Source organism: Penaeus monodon, chromosome 14 (assembly GCF_015228065.2).
Source record: "Penaeus monodon isolate SGIC_2016 chromosome 14, NSTDA_Pmon_1, whole genome shotgun sequence".
Lineage (NCBI taxonomy): Eukaryota > Metazoa > Arthropoda > Malacostraca > Decapoda > Penaeidae > Penaeus > Penaeus monodon.
Genome location: NC_051399.1, coordinates 44,651,164 through 44,668,604, shown reverse-complemented (window position 1 = coordinate 44,668,604; position 17,441 = coordinate 44,651,164). Strand labels below are relative to the sequence as shown.

Genomic DNA, 17,441 nt, shown 5'->3' with positions numbered 1-17,441 from the left:
TGCTGGGTTTTGGACCAAGTGGGCACGTGCCCGTTCTGAAGGGACCAGATAACCCTTAACTATTGATAATCAACCTAAAAGCAAAAGCTAAGAGAGAGTATTGCAGTTTCTGTCCTATATCCCCCTCCCAGTGGAATCCTGGTTGCGTTCTCTATTTGCAAAGAGAGATCGAGTTATGGAAGCGACCTTACCGCCGAACTTGCCTAAGCGAAGGACGGTAATTTGATGTCTACCCCCCCCCCCCTCCCAAGCGAATACGGGAGCCCACAAGGGTACTGTGGTAGGCTCAGGAAAGTCACATGGAGAGGAAAAGAAATCAGCACAAAAGAAAAAAGTGCTCCCAAAAGGCGCCCCAGACTACTAGGCCTCCCTACCCAGGGGTCATTACCCGTAAGGGCTACCTTGGTGTAGAAGAGTACTGCGGGTCTGAAGTGGGCTGCCGACTACGCTTACTGTAGTCTTGCAAACCTGGAAAATCAAGGCACTGAAGGTGTAGGCAAAGCACTAAGTGCTGAAAGTTCTGAAAAGTCGGAAGTTTACCCTATAAAATCTACGTTATAGGACTCAAGAAACAACAATGCTTGGCGTGACGAGAGGCCACGGACACCAGGGTAATTCCTGTGGCACACATGTTTTTAATTGTTTGTGTGTATGTAAATGACGAATGGGAATAATATATATGATATGTACAAGTTTATATAGTAATGAAGCGTGTATAATATATTGGAAATGCACTGGAATGGCTTATATGAAGAAAATGCATTCATGGTGCATATAGTTTATTTTAGTCCCTGATGCCATTTTTTTTCATGTATAGTAAATAAATTAGGTTCCCTCTATATTTTTCTTTATACCATTTGATGAAATAGGTGTAAAATATGCAAATATTCTGAAATAGGCAAACTACGCCCACATACTACTACATACATATACCAACATATGAACACGTGAAAATATTTTGTATTAGAACAAAGTCATGAGTAAAATGTAGTCTGTGAGTGAATTTAGAAGGTGGAAGTATGATCATACTTTATAGGATCACTTCTATAGTGCGACTGCCGGGTTTCTCACCATGATTCTCGGAATATGTTCATCCACGAGAGGACTGTTAGTGTAATCCTCTGAGCGTGAAGCGGCTCTCAAGTGTGCTTTAAGAGTTACGATGACTGTTCTGACTGTTTACCGATGTTCAGATGAGAATCAGTGTGTTGCTAGTAAATTGAAGTAAGGGTCAACACTTGTTATGAGAGTAATTTTCATCGTTCCAAATGTTTTAACCAGATTTGAAATAATAACTAACTAATCTGTTCGTAAATTTGTTTACTATTACAAGTAAAACTTTTAGATATGATCATTATTATTTTGTCTACCTTGTCATAGTATTGCCCCCGAGTATAATTATTATACTTGCACTTCCTTTATTACTTCATGTCCCGGTAACGTCAAAAGGGAGTGAATGAAAAGTCAATCGTGATTTATAAAGGACACGATTCATAGTTATACATACTATAAGTTACTAGAGTAAGGGGTTACATGGAGTGGGAAAGCTTTGGTCTTTTACATACTTTGAGCTGAATGTGATTGTAGCCTTACCCTTGATATATGTCGTCAACTAGTTGATATGTTTTATTAGTTAATATCTTCCCGGAGAGATTGGATTTATCTAGGAAGTACTACAGTAATTGGCCAGTTCTCAGAAATCATTTTAATTTCGTGTTTTATTTGCAGTAAGTGTTGTAACTGCACAATGTGTATATATATATTTTGTTCTAGCTAAACTGCATTACTGAGGCAATCTTCGATAGCGATGAAACTTATTAGTCACTAGTTTAATGAAGCTAGTACAATAACAGCTAATGTGAAACTTGGTAACTGCATACAATTAAATATAATTAGTTGCTATCCTCCCCGGAGGGAGTGGACCAATCCCGGAGGTACTGCAATACCGGGCCGATCCGCGGCAAAGGTGGAGCAAGCCCCTAGCACTTCGCCATTTTCCAAAAATCAGTTTAATATCGTAGATCCCACATGGGGATCGTATCAGATATTAAGCTGATAAGAACAGATACTACACTTTGATCTTAGCCAAAAGGCCGAGAAGCGATACTGAAAAAAGGTTGTGTGTGTGTCCGAGAAAATGTTTCTGAAGACTTGCTAGTGATGTTCTTTATTGGTTAAAGGATGTAAACGACATGGCGTTCGAAGTTATTGAAATCTTGATTGGCATATGAGAATATTTCCTGCACGTACACGCACAAACGTCCATGCATACTTATACGTAAAAACGTACGCGCACACACTAATACGCACCCACACGAATACTTTTTTGGTTTATTTTTACACACACACACACACACACACACACACACACACGCGTACTTACATATATATGTTTTGCGAACCCTGACCATTATTTCCATTTGATATTAGTCTTGCGAAATATAAGCAAGATTTGAAAAATGCATAACTCTGAGTGCATTCAAATCATGTGAATATTAAATTTATACGACCATTTTCGTAGATATGTATCCCATCTGTATTTATGGATGCCTTGATGGGTTAGATGAATATGTGCGAGTGTGTATGTGTGGATTTTCATATATATATATATATATATATATATATATATATATATATATATATATATATATATATATATATATGTATATACAACCTACCAAAATTGCCATAAAATATCACGATGATAAAATTAGGATAACAGAAGTACAGGTGGAAAAAGCTTCTTATACACAGTAATTTACGGTATGATAAGGATAGTTATTATTGAATGAATAACAAGTGACCTTTTTGTTTCCGAATACAGTTTTGAAATATAAACCAAAGTGACATTCACTAGAAGAGTCTACGTAAAAGAAAATTCCAACTTGTTATTTGTATAAAGTGTTGTAGAACGCGTGGGGTTCTCAGTGTGAGCGAGCGTGGGTCGGCGCGTGGGTAGGTGAAGCATACTTACCTGGCACAGGAGATACCGTGATCACGAAGGCGGTTCTCCCAGGACGAGGCTCACCATTGCACTCCGGTGGGGCTGACCCCTGCGATTAACCCAAATGTGGTTAACTCGAGTGCGCAATTTTTGTTAGCGGGGGACTGCGTTCGCGCTATCCCCCACATTACATTTCGTTACACTTGAGTAATTCCATTGGAAACCCAACCTTAAAACCTTACTGAGGCCAAGATTCATGAGTGGCGGAACAACTGTTAGATATTTTCAGTTTGTGATACATCCCAATGAGTTCATATGATAAACTTACCCAAAAGAAAAAAGCTACCTGGCAATTCTTATTTAACCTGGTAAATTATTATGCAACTTTGCATAAATATATTGATCTGTATTTCGATATTGGCTACAGAATATTTGAACGATTGTAGTGTCCAAAGCAGGAAATATCCAATTGTATACAATGCCAAAGAAATGGGTAGTGAAAGGAATTTGACGTATTTATATGGATGTAGGTACCAGTAATATATTTTGGAAAAAAATGTAACTTTACATTTGTTTAAATGTTCTTTACTTTTATGAGACTAATTACATTAGTTGCTAAATTTGTCATATTACCCTAATTGTGCGTATGATTTTCTTCATTTAAGGGATGTTATTTCGTCAAAAATAATATGAAAATGGAAATAACATTTATTTTTGATTATGAATTGCGATTTCCCATACAGAGTTTCTGCTATATAGTTGGGTGGGCATATATGTGGTACACTTTGGTTGTCCTACGTTTCCTATACCTTTAACATTATGGATGAATGATTTTCCCGTGGTGGATTATGCTATGATAAATATTAATTATCATATATTTGATAATATAAAATGTATGTCCACACACATTTATATATTTACACATATAGATAGATAAATATATGATATATTATGGGAGTTGCATCAGAGTAGATCAGTGGTGTGAGAAATGTAAAATATCTATATACAGCAGGTAGACCACTAACGTCTTAATGTACGTATGCATATTTCGGAACCATAGATGTTATTGTACATTATTTTATTTGTATACAAGGATAATCCCTTTCACCACCAAGTAAATAAAAATTAGGATGAAGTAAGCTGAGATTAAAACTAAAAATATAGTAACGTTAAATGAATTAGCTCCAAACACCAACTGTTAGCGTTTTTTAATGGAAATAATGTACTACTAATATAAATGGAAAAGCAATTTATGTTTTAGCCGAGGATGGAAAGTTGAAATATTATGTAGTCACTAAAACTAATTGAATACATATTCAGACATTCTCCTTACTACAAGATTACTATTAGTGAATTATATGTTTACTGCGTTTATGTTGAATTTGAACCCACCGAAGTGGGCTATAGAAAAAATTGAGTAAGACTCATTGAGTTGTTCCCCTCCACGGAAATCTTTAGTAAAAGGCGAAAGATTTATGCGTTTTGAAGGGAAACCAGAGTTAACAGTATATACTAATCAAGTTGACCAACAAAGGTAGACTGAGGAGTCGTAGAACGATGAGTAGAAGGGCAAGAAAGGTATTTCTTGAAAGAAACACTATTGTTATTTTATCTAATAAGGATTAGCACGCACAAAAGTAAATGTGTAGTCATGATATCTACGTTAACAAAGTATATAAGCCAGGTGGTTTGAATATGACTGAATTTAACAATTGAAATTGAAACATCACATAAGAGGAGGAATGTTGTTCCTTTAAATCATGAACCATTGAGATAACGGTTTTAAAGATACATGAACCTTTTGATTCCCATATTAGATTATCTCATAGTACCTAGAAATGTACACCTTGAATTTCACTGGAGATGCATTGGAATAGGTAACATGAAAAAAAAAAAAAATGCATTCAGTGTTCATATAGTTTAGTTTTGTCTTTGTGCCACGTTATTTGAGAAGTATAAATGTCTTATTGTTTTTAACTATATAGTATATACATTACCTTCCCCTCTATATTTTGCTGTTTAATTTCATCAAATAAATGTAGACAATGGAAATATTTTTAAATAGGCAAACTACGTCCACATAGTACATATACCAACATATGATTAACAATTGAAATTGAAACCTCGAGATAACAGTTTTAAAGATTCATTATTTTTTTTTTTATTCCCGTATTAGATTATCTTCTAGTACCTAGTAATATGCACGTTTAATTTGATTGGATATGCATTGGAACAGGTAATATGAAGATATATCCTCTCGTATATTTTAGTATAGTCCCTGTGCCGCGTTATTTGATATGTATAAATGTTTTGTTTTAAACTATGTAAGAATATGCATTAAGATTCTCTCTATATTTTGCTGTGTACCATTTTATCAAATAGGTGTAGATAATGTACATATTTTTAAATGGGTAAACTATGTCCACATATTACATCATACGTATGCTAACATATGAAGGCGTGAAAATCCGGTGTACTAGAAGAAAGTCTTCAGTAAAATGCATGCTGTGAGTGAATGTAGAATGTAAAATTATGATCATACTTTATAGGATCACTTCTATAGTGCGATTGCCGGGTTTCTCGCCAAGATTCTCGGAATATATTCAACCACGATGAGGACTGTTAGTGTAATCCTCTGAGCGGGAAGCGGCTGTCAAGTGTTTGCTTGAGAGTTTGATGACCGTTCTGACTCGGTTTACCGATGTTGAGAGGAGGATCACACAGGCTGAGTGGTTGAATATAAATCCACAAGAAGTATTCTTGAACTTTTGAAGACTCCTGACAAGGAGAAAAAACATCCAATATATAAATTAATGTGATCTCTCTGCTTCGACGAATTCAAAATCCAAAACCGAGTGCCTGTAACTAAAGTGTCTCTGCCTTTAATTACTGTAAATATTTTCATGATTTCAAATGTTTAAACCAAAATTTCCTTTTTTTTCGATACTATTACATTTACCAGTACAGGCAGAACTAGTAAATATCATAATTATGCTTTGTCAACTATTGATCCCATTATCAGAAATGCCACTGCCACAACCACTGTTAGTGTTCTTACTATTTCAAATAGTAATTACCCTCTAGAGTTGTGTTGTGTAATTCGCAGAGTATACTTGAGTCTTCGTCATGGAGGGTATTTCTATGTCTATATAAAATCCATTACTGCATTACTTCATCTTGTGCACTTAAAAGTTTGTAGAGGCATAGATGTCTCATGGAATGAGAAGCCATGCAGGCCTTTCACGCACTTCGAGTTTAAGGTGATAGTAACATTATTGATTACATAAAATCGTCAACTATTTCACACATTTCATTAATATCTTCCCAGACAGTTCTGTAAATCAATCCTTGAGGTATTGCAATAACTCCGATCCACGGCTAAGGTAAAGGAAGACCCAAGTAAATATTCCAATTCTCAGAAGTCATTTTAATATCGCAATGTTTTAGAAGAAAATGATGTTACTTCACAATATGTCCAATTCACAAATTGTCCAAGTTGAACTGTATTACTGCACTGATCTCCGGCAATGAAGAAGCAAATCTGTAAAGCGTCACCCTTTTGTGGAAGCCTTTTCAATACTAGCTATTGAAAGAGGAGCGTATAAATTACATAATTACTTTATATCTTCCTCAGAGAGATTGGACCAATTACAATGTAATTTCTATGAAAGTTATTGTAGATTATGGTTCTGGTGTTTTGTGGGCAAAGAGGGTGCATGTCCTTATATATTGTACTTGAGATGCACTGTAGATAAAGTCAAGGTGTCGCAGGGTAGAAAAGATTCTAAGATATCTCAGACGTCTAAGTTGATCGTAATATTATTGAGTTCATATAATTCATTAGTATATATATCTTGATTATAAGTAGGTACTAGAGACCCAGTTTGACATTGTTCATTTTTATCAGAAATAGTGCATCAGGCACATAATATAATCATAAACGTTTTTACAAAGTTCTGATTAAAATCGTCGGAGGGAGTGGATCGGGTTTTGGAGGGTCTTTATTACCTGTTGTTGGGATTTTAAGCAGTTTTATAATCTAATCGGACTTCAAATTACATGTGAGCAAATACCTTTAGCTACTCAACCAGCTGTCACAGAACCTTATTAGTGCGGGCGTGCGTGTGTATGTGTTAAAATAGACACGGACGCCCGCACTAATAAGGTATATATGTATATAGACCTTGCTCACATGTCCGCATAATTATGCACGCCGCACTTATAGTGATGCACATGCATAAACATACTGTGTATATATATGTATATATATACACAGTATATACGTATATATATAATATATATATACATACATATATATATATATATATATATATATATATATATATATATAAAGTTATGTGTACATATGTAATTTTGCATAATAGTAAACGTTTACTGAATGTTTACGCAAGTATAAAAAAAAAAAAAAAAAAAAAAAAAAAACACGTTATCTTTATGGGTTACAAACAAACAAACAAAAATGCCATAAAACATTGAAGTAAATTTGACCATACATACCCTGAGATATTACCGTAGCGTAATATAATTAAAATTTGAATGGTGTATAACACAGTGTACATTAAAATCATCTGAATATTACATTTATGCGAACATATATATATCCACCTGTATTAATGGGTGTATGGATGGATTTGATAATATATGTGTGTGTATGTGCAGTCACACATATATAGTTACGAACACTGCTAAAAAAAAATGTTACGGAGATGCTAAAAGTCGTTTTGTATAAAATGAATACCACAAAAATCTTATTTATTCTACGATATGTAATGGACAGTTTCAAATTTAATGCCTTGCAAGTGAACGTTTCTGTTTCTAACCATAGTTTCAAAATATAATTATAAGTGTGATTTACTTGGAGTATCTTGAGAAAACTGAAGTCAAAGTACATATTTGTATAAAGTGTTGTAGAGCGCATAGGGTTTTCAGTACGGGTGAGCGTGGGTTGGCGCGTGGGTCGGTTAAGCATACTTACCTGGCACAGGAGATACCGTGATCACGAAGGCGGTTCTCCCAGGGCGAGGCACACCATTGCACTCCGGTGGTGCTGACCCCTGCGATTAACCCAAATGTGGTTAACTCGAGTGCGCAATTTTTGTTAGTGGGGGACTGCGTTCGCGCTATCCCCCTTATAAGATGTCATTTTTACAGAAAAGTGTTCAAGGTCCTCAGGTCTTTAATGTTTTTGATTGCATATATTTCGTTAGTTTGTCAAACCAGATGACCCGTTCGAGGATATTTATGTATTTCGTAAATGTTTTAAAGTATCGAAATGCAGAAGGAAATCTCATTTCAATAGCATGGTAGTCTGCACTGGTGCTGCTATTTTTGTTGGTATTGCCATTATTATTAGTTGTTTTATTTGTATCATGATTATTAGTTATTTATCATTATCATCACCATTATTAGTATTTTTTAGCATAAGGATATAGCTGCTATCAACATTATCATTATAATTGTATTAAAAAATAATGGCAGTAATTGTAATCCTATCAAAAATTATGCTAATTAGTGAATTATTAATTAGATTAAATAAATATGGAAATAATCGTGATCATGGCCAGCTTAATTATATCAGTAATTACGATAATGGTGATCCAAACGACAATTATAACAAAACCAAATATAGACAGGGAAGACTTTGATTATTGTGTATCAATGTCGTAGACATGTTTTTAAAAAATCTAACTCACTACCTTACTATACAATTTCTTGTGCTTCTTTTTCATATATTTTCTATGTCTGCTTTATCTAGCGCTGAGACAGGACCAAATGTGTTGTATGCTTGTGTTCGTTCTTGTTAACCTTATATATAATTTACTGATTTTCATGGCTATCTGCCTGAAAAAGACACGTCTGGTGTTCCCAGGCGATCACCAATCCGAATACTTACTGTCATTGGCGATTGAATTGGCAGTTTGTATGTTTATTGGCATATACATTTCAGTTTTCATTTGGGCTCACTGGTTACTAAGATCATTCACAGACGACACAGCCATTTTTTTTACCTTTTTCGGCCCATACAAAGCTTCAAACTGCTGCAAAACATTTTGATAAAACTTAATGTTTTTTTTCTTTTTTCTTTCCTCTTTTTTAAAGACGTATCTTTATTACAATAATTTTATACTTATTGTTTTTGTAGATATCATTACTATTATGATTATTACTAACAAAATTAATATCATTATTACAGCTTCAAGAACTGCCGCGGAAATCTGTTTAGTATCAGAAAATTAATAAAATGTTTAGAATGCAGAATTGCATTTATTTTAGTTACCTCTTTGGATTATCCTATTCGTTTTCTGTGTATCCTTCTTCCTCTCTCCGGTGGTGATGACTTTTACTGTAATTTCTATGGACTGAAGTATAATTTCAAGTGATTTCTTTATTTAATATAAGAATAGCTGGTATAGTTTCTATAAAAATGTATAACACATTAGCATATATAATAAAATGCCAACAGCATCTGGTGTTCCCAGGCGGTCACCCATCCAAGTACTGACCAGACCCAACGTTGCTTAACTTCGCTGATCGGACGAGAAGCGGTGCTTTCAACGTGGTATGATCGTTGGCGAAGGTTTGACAAACGTTAGCCAGTTTTGTGTCAGTGCTCGTCATTTTTATACATTCTAATATAATGCGTGATTTACTTTTGCATCAAACTTCATGACCATGACATTCCAGTGATAACAATGAGATCTGCTTCGTAATGTAAGCATAAATCACAATCGACCACTGTCGGGAGTATTGGCAATTCTAAGTCTATTGTCACCACTTTCTTGCATCTGCCACAAACTTTGACTAATTATCGAGCTGTGCAACTCTGTAAAGAATACAAGGTTTACAAGCAGTATGAAGAAATTGAGTAATATAATATTTGATATGGTTTTCAATGTGTATTCATTCTACTGCATGTCTTGCACAGAGCTAGATGATATAGCTAACCACAAGCAGAAATGACTATTATTGAATCTTAAACCTTGAGTGATTTCAAAACACATTTTCCCGCAATTGTTGTTATTATTATCAATAATTTGTAGTTGTATTTGTATCGTTATGATATTATTGTTATTAGTTTTGCTAATTACTGCTATTAACATAGTCATTATTGTCATGATAATGGTAATAAGGATGCTACTTAAATGTAAATGTGAATCATAATTAGCATCATATCAATGATATTGGTAATAATATTATTGATCATAATACGAACAAAATGTAGTATCATTGTTGATGATAATGATTACCCTCATTCTCAGAACTCCCTCGAGTGTGGGCAAGCTAAGAGTGGCTATACGAAAGGGTTCTAGTAGAAAAACAGTTAGGATCCGATTGACGCACTGAACGAAAAAAAGTATCAGTTAATACATCGTGCTAATAGACGTGTCTGGTACAGGCGTTACGTTTTGCTGATCAACATACTACTTAGTAAGGAAAATACTAGATACATACTAGATTAATTGAGATTTAAAAAACTTCTATTAACAAACGCAGAAACTCAGGTCACGGTGAAAAATCCTAGATCTATGTTAGAAAACTCAGGATTTGCAACACTGACTAAAGCTTTGTTGTATATCACTTATTATGTAGGAATCCGTGATGAAAAGACAAACAATTTACCAAAGTATTATCAAAGTTACAATTGCAAACAGGATTTGAATCCCAAATCACCATTCCTGTGATAAGTTGATCCTTACTGTATATCTCTATAGATTCCTTCTCCGGTCTTTCGTTGCTTCTCTCCCTCACGTATAATAGTAACATGACTGAGATTTATTTACGGAAAAGAGAATCAGTATGAGTAATCAACACATGATCCAGTTTGTATAAATGAATAGTGACCCTAAATTAGATTTACTTGCCTTAGTGATCATGTGTTACTGCATGAGAAATAAAGAAATGTTCAACAAAAAAGAGAGAAAATCAAACCGTTTTATGTCACCTACATATTCGGATGGTTTTGGCATTTTATTATATATGCCATATATCTCGTGCATATTTGCATAAACCCAATGGAAATTATGCTTCGGTGAACAGCAAACAGTAAAGGTAAATTTACCGTTGCAAAAAGAGAAGAGGATAGTCAGAATAAGAATTAAATAGTTGTAATGTTGATGATAATAATTATGATTATAATCTTACCACTAATGATCAAGCAAATTGATAGTGATCATGATAAAAAAAAGCATAATAATAAATGTTATCATGACCATTTTAATCATGATAAAAATAATTAAGTAAAACCAATTGCGGATGGGGATGATTAGTAAAATATTATGCTATTGGGTCGTGGACATGTTTTCGAACTTTCTATATGTCATAGACCTTAATATGTAGTCTTCGATTGTGCAAGTTTTTGTTTAGTATATTTTCATATACAGTTTTTAGATCTGCTTTGTCTGGCGCGGAAATAAGACATGCTTTGAGCTTCTCTTTGTGATTGTTATCCTGTAAAATAATTTGTTGATTTCCACACTTAACCGAAAATGAAGTAAATGTGTTTTCTAAAAATCACCCTTTCTATCGTGAGATGATTAATCAGAACAGAGATGGCCTTAGTGAACCGCCTCTTGGGGTGCCATAACGTTGCGTAACTTCGCTGATCGGGTCTTCTATAATAACATGCCATTTGCAGATTTCAGTGCCATGACATCCGAATCTCTTCAGTGAGATTTATTCTTCATGCTGACATCAATCACAATCCAACACTTAAGGGAGTAAATCCAATAATGGTTCATGATTTTAAAAATTCTGCTCGAGTTGTCACTTTTTTGTGCCAAAATACTCTATAAAGAATTCATGGTTTGCAACTAATACTCAAAAACTTGGGAAAAGGAGAAATACAATCTTACATTATATATATATATATATATATATATATATATATATATATATATATATATATTATATATATATATATATATATATATATATATATATATATATATATATATATATATGTAAAGAAATATAAGTCTGTATAACAACTGCACGTAATGGACCTCATGCCGCGATTTTTTTTTCTTTGGGGGGGGAGGGGATATTTGTTATTCCTGAAAACTGATATGGTCTCTATTTCTATTTTTTTTTCACTGTTCTTTTGCAGATATCATTACTTAATTAACGGTGAATGTTTGAAAAGGTTTCTAGTGTGTGTTTATGGATACATTGCACCTATAATTGTTAACAATGGTGACAATTGCCGTAGTCGGAAAATCATCGTTATATTGAATGTTTTCCTTTTCCCCATTAGGCAACTACGTAATGATTTAATTATTTTCCAGTATAATGAAAGTACTCCAACCTGCCGCGCAAGACCTCCTATGTATAGTCTACTGGTGTAGGGAACGGGGGGAGGGGTAAATAAGCGCATGGTGTTGTTCCCTAAATTGCGATAAGGCACCAGGGAGATCTGTGAACCCTATCTTTCCGGGGTATGCATGCTGGAGCTGTGTACCCTTTTCAGAATGCTGGATTTAGCCATACTAACGATGTTATCTTCTAATTATTTTTTACTCCAATTATGTTTATGGTGTCATAGCTAGTGTGACTTGTTTTCATCATATTTAACAAAGTGGTGACGCCATTGATTGCGGTGGCCTGATGTTAAATTACGATCGCGCCTCCATCATCATTATATCATAGTATTGTATTACTAATGCTATATTAGTATTATCACTATTGTTATGAAAGTCAGGTCATTGAACACAATATGAAATTTTCGGCCATATTAATATATTGATGTAATCTGACACCTAAGTAGCCGCAGTCACACGACCTTAGGTGCCGCATGAGCACGCATGTAAAATGACAGATATGCGTACATATGTCATAGATATAATCCAACATTATACCAAAATAAAATGCATTGAAAGCAAGAATATTGATTCGACCAATTGTCAAACTGTTTGTTTGCTTGTGTTTGTACCTGCGCTCCTGTGTGTGTTTGTGCGCATGTGTATGTGTATTCAATTAAAATATTGTAGCAGTATTTACTACATGTTTGAAGGCAACAGAGAATTGCGTATCACGTTAAAGTCCAGTAAAACTACAACCTAAATAATAACTTTTTTAACCGATTTAGACTGACAGGACACACACACACACACACACACACACACACACACACACACACACACACACACACACACACACACACACACACACACACACACACACACACGAAGACACGCACGCACGCGCGCACACAGACAAACACACACGCACGCATGCACACACACACACACGCACGCACGCGCGCAGACACACACACACGCACGCACGCGCGCAAACACACACACACACACACACACTTACACACACACACACACACACACGCACACTTACACACACACACACGAAGACACACACACCACACACACACACACACACACCACACACACACACCACACACACACACACACACACACACACACGCAAGCACACGCACGCACGCACGCGCGCACACACAAGCACACGCACGCGCGCACACACACGCACGCAGACACACATGCACACGTACACGCACGCACACACATATATACACACATGTACATATGTAAACACACGCACGCATGCATGTACACACGTATGTGCACTTACATGTACATAACCCCACACCCATACACACAAGTACACACACTCACATACACGTATTCACACACCCACACACACATGTACACTCACGTGTACACACATCCATACAAATGTGCACACACCACACAAACATTTACACGAACTAGCACACATGTACGCGCACTCACATGAGCACACAATAGCACGCACTTGTACACATTAACACATGTGCACCCATGTACACAGGAAAACATGTACACGAATGTACACACACACACACACACACACACACACACACACACACACACACACACACACACACACACACACACACACACACACACACACACACACACACACACACACACACACACACACACACACACACACACATTTACGCCCTTACACACACACACACACACACACACACACACACACACACACACACACACACACACACACACACACACACACACACACACATTTACGCCCTTACACACACATACACACACATATCTTGATCATCATAATGGTGATGAAGATGATTATAATGATCTTCATGTGATTAAGATGATGAACATCACGATAAATGATGCTGATCATCATTATCATGATCATGATGATCATGACAATCGTCATGATCATGATGGTGATGGTCAGGATGATGATCATTATCATGATGATGATTATGATAATCAAGATGATGATCATTACGATCATGATGACGTTGATCATGATAATGATGATGATCATGATAATGAAGATGATGATCATGATCCAGATGATGATAAGGATGAACATGATAATCAAGATGATGATCATGATCCAGATGATGATAAGGATGAACATGATAATCAGGATGATCAAGATGATCAAGATAATCAGGATGATCAAGATGATCATAATGATGATTTTGACGATGATCAAGATGAATATCAGGATAAATGATGAGTATGACGATCATGATCATGATAAAAATAATGAACAAAAAGATGATCATGAATGATGAGAAGGATCATGATGATCATAATGTTGACCATGATGATCATGATCAAAATAATGATCAAGAAGATGATCATTAAAGATGATCAAAATGATCATGATTATGATCATGTTAATTATGATCATCATGATAATTATTATGATCATGATAATCATGATTATTGAGATGTCCACAATGATCTAGATGATCATGATGATGTACGCTGGAAAACTGGACACTCAGTAATTGTAGGAGAGTGAGGGAGTTCAGGGCTGAAGTGGGAATAAACAGTCCCCACACTCCTTTATTCATTAAAATGGGAAGTAACCCCTGGGCATTAACCAGTCAGTCGCCAGATTATAAGGCTATATTCATATATATACAGTATATATATATAGTTTAACCTTCTGTGCATGAGAAGAGAAATTAACTTTGTACTGAGTGCGGTTATACAATATGTACTTCCAACTTCTCTTATCTTCGACAATGTTTACACAAGCTAGCCAATGAGAGCTTCGGATACCACGAATAAACCAATCACAATGCATGACTTCTAATGCCCCGCTTCCCTGTAGCCGTGTTTGTATAAGCTAGCCAATGAGAGCATCGGATGCCACAAGTCAACTAACCACGACGCAGGATTGTTCTTTCAAGTCCTCGTCGCAGTGATACATTCAGTTGTACTTTTTATGGAAACGAGTGAAGAGGTACATGGTGATTTACCATATTATTATTGTGAAAAATGACAAAATTTAACGTGTGTAAGGGAAATGAGAGCGTGTGCTTCTCACACAAAAATATATACTGGAAAGAGTTTAGTTTGTTTCTCAATAGTTGATTGTTTCTGAAATAACGAAAAAAATGTGGTAAAGTGCTCACATAGTCATAATTGTTATGAAGTGTACGCGTAAGCCTTTCATGTATTATGTATAAAAGTAGTGGAACGAGGAGCAAGTGTTATTGAAATAGAGCTGTCGATCTAATGTGCATGAAAGCTTAGGAAAGGAAATAAGCCACCGACATCCATTTTACAAGGAATTCAGGAAAATCGTTCTGGCGAAGAAGACAAAACAGAAAGGGTAAGTCCCAGATAACACCTAATTTTACTAGTAGTTTGATTCATACGCTACAATTGGCGTAGAGGGTTTTCTTTGATAACAATGCATTTACTTGACAACGACCGTTAGGGGAAATCATCACAATATTAAATGTGTTGCGTTTTCCCCCACCAGGTCAATAGTTTCGTAATGAATTGCTTATTTGCTAGTATAACGGAATTACTCAATTTGCTGCGTACGAGACCTCACTCACGCATATTGTATAGGGAGTGAATAATAGACTTGTTCTTTAATTTGCAAGACGTCAAGGAGATCGGTGGTATGCCAGGAGAAGCTTCGGTGCCTTTTCCAGACTATTGGAATGAGCTGTGCGAACGATATTCTCAGCAAATTATTTCTTTCACCGATAATTATGTTAAGTTGTAGCTACCAAGGCTAGTGTCCATAGTTACCAGCTTCATTAACAAAGTAGGGACACCGCTTGCGGTTGCCTGATATCAGACTCCAAGTACGGGCGCGTCTCCATCACCATAATTATATAATAATTTCCATTATCATGTATATTCACTTTACTAGTCAGGAAACTGAGAAAATATGAATTTCCCACCACAGTGATGAATTCAGCGTAATCTGACCTCATTTGACACCGACCGAAGTAGCTGCAACTCCGAGACCTTCGGTGTTCGAAGAGCACATTGGCAAAATATCATGTAGACACACCTAGATAGATAAATAATTTGGCACCATAGGAAAATACACTGTAAAGTTAACCTATTGTATGTAAAAATATTAATTCGGCCGAATGTCACGACCAGCTGTCGAACTGTACGAGTGTGTGACTGCGCGCGTGTGCGTCTGCGAGCGTGCGTGCGTGAGTGCGTGTATGCATGTGTATACATACTGGGCGATGCAAGGGTACTAGTGACCAAGGTCTATAGAAGCATAAATCTTGCTCTTGAAGCGGGAAACCGCGACTCGTCAAAATTGGTGACCATATCAGTGTCAGGGAGAGCGGAAGTGTACCATGTACGATCATTCATCACTGATATCTACATCATTTAATACACGTCAGAAAACAGTAAAAGAATACGTATCACGATAAAGTGTAAGAGAAGGACGACCCAAATGAGTATTCTTTTAACTGACTATAACAGGCATAATAGTCATTCGTCCTGTTCCAACTTTACCGATCTTGCCTTATTTACTATTCTCACTAAGTCGAATATGAAGGAAACGAGGAAAGATATCCATAAGTTGTTCAACTCAATTTTTCTTTGCAATGATTGCTTCTTGGTTAGCCTAACGCAATAATCACCTAAACTGCAAATCCCCGTCACAGGGATGAAAAATTGAGGTCAGTTCATGTCCACTCATCCCGTCCATCTTTTCCGCGCTATCAGTCTAATTCACAACCGACAATGTCAAACCACTTATGGGGAAACGCCTGTCCATGTTGAATAGCAATAGGGAAGGAAATGTCTGCTTACATAAAACTTCGAAAGAGGGAAAGTAACTGCAACAAGGGATCGTCAGCAAGAAAATTCACGCATTGCAAAACAAATAATTTTGTGATACGTCTTACTCCCCTCTTACGGCTGCCTTGTAACTTTCCTAAGGGCGAGCAACTACGTGACTTCAAATTAACGCTTCTCTGTCTATATACATGAACACGCACACGCAAACACACACACACACACGCGCCCGCGCGCGCGCGCAAACACACGTATACACACACATGCAAACACACACGTATACACACACATACACACAAACACATGCACACACACACGCACATACAGGCACATACACGCATACACACACACACACACACACCACACACACACACACAAACACACGCAGC

The 17,441-nt window shown here is 36.1% G+C and overlaps 6 non-coding genes and 1 pseudogene across 6 annotated transcripts; 4 read left to right on the top strand and 3 right to left on the bottom strand.

Moving 5' to 3' along the window:
• Positions 1-1,019: 1,019 nt before the first annotated feature.
• On the top strand, positions 1,020-1,208 carry LOC119581390 (annotated as a pseudogene).
• Positions 1,209-1,912: 704 nt separating this feature from the next.
• LOC119581354 lies at positions 1,913-2,105 on the bottom strand. Its single transcript, XR_005229499.1, has one exon. It is a non-coding gene; the product is annotated as a U2 spliceosomal RNA (small nuclear RNA).
• An 861-nt stretch (positions 2,106-2,966) lies between these two features.
• Positions 2,967-3,129, top strand: LOC119581318. Its single transcript, XR_005229468.1, has one exon. It is a non-coding gene; the product is annotated as a U1 spliceosomal RNA (small nuclear RNA).
• Positions 3,130-4,328: 1,199 nt separating this feature from the next.
• Positions 4,329-4,446, bottom strand: LOC119581395. Its single transcript, XR_005229532.1, has one exon. It is a non-coding gene; the product is annotated as a U5 spliceosomal RNA (small nuclear RNA).
• Positions 4,447-5,476: 1,030 nt separating this feature from the next.
• LOC119581375 lies at positions 5,477-5,678 on the top strand. The gene has a single exon (XR_005229518.1). It is a non-coding gene; the product is annotated as a small nucleolar RNA U3 (small nucleolar RNA).
• A 2,254-nt stretch (positions 5,679-7,932) lies between these two features.
• Positions 7,933-8,095, top strand: LOC119581315. The gene has a single exon (XR_005229465.1). It is a non-coding gene; the product is annotated as a U1 spliceosomal RNA (small nuclear RNA).
• A 1,324-nt stretch (positions 8,096-9,419) lies between these two features.
• LOC119581370 lies at positions 9,420-9,538 on the bottom strand. Its single transcript, XR_005229513.1, has one exon. It is a non-coding gene; the product is annotated as a 5S ribosomal RNA (ribosomal RNA).
• Between the last annotated feature and the right edge of the window lie 7,903 nt (positions 9,539-17,441).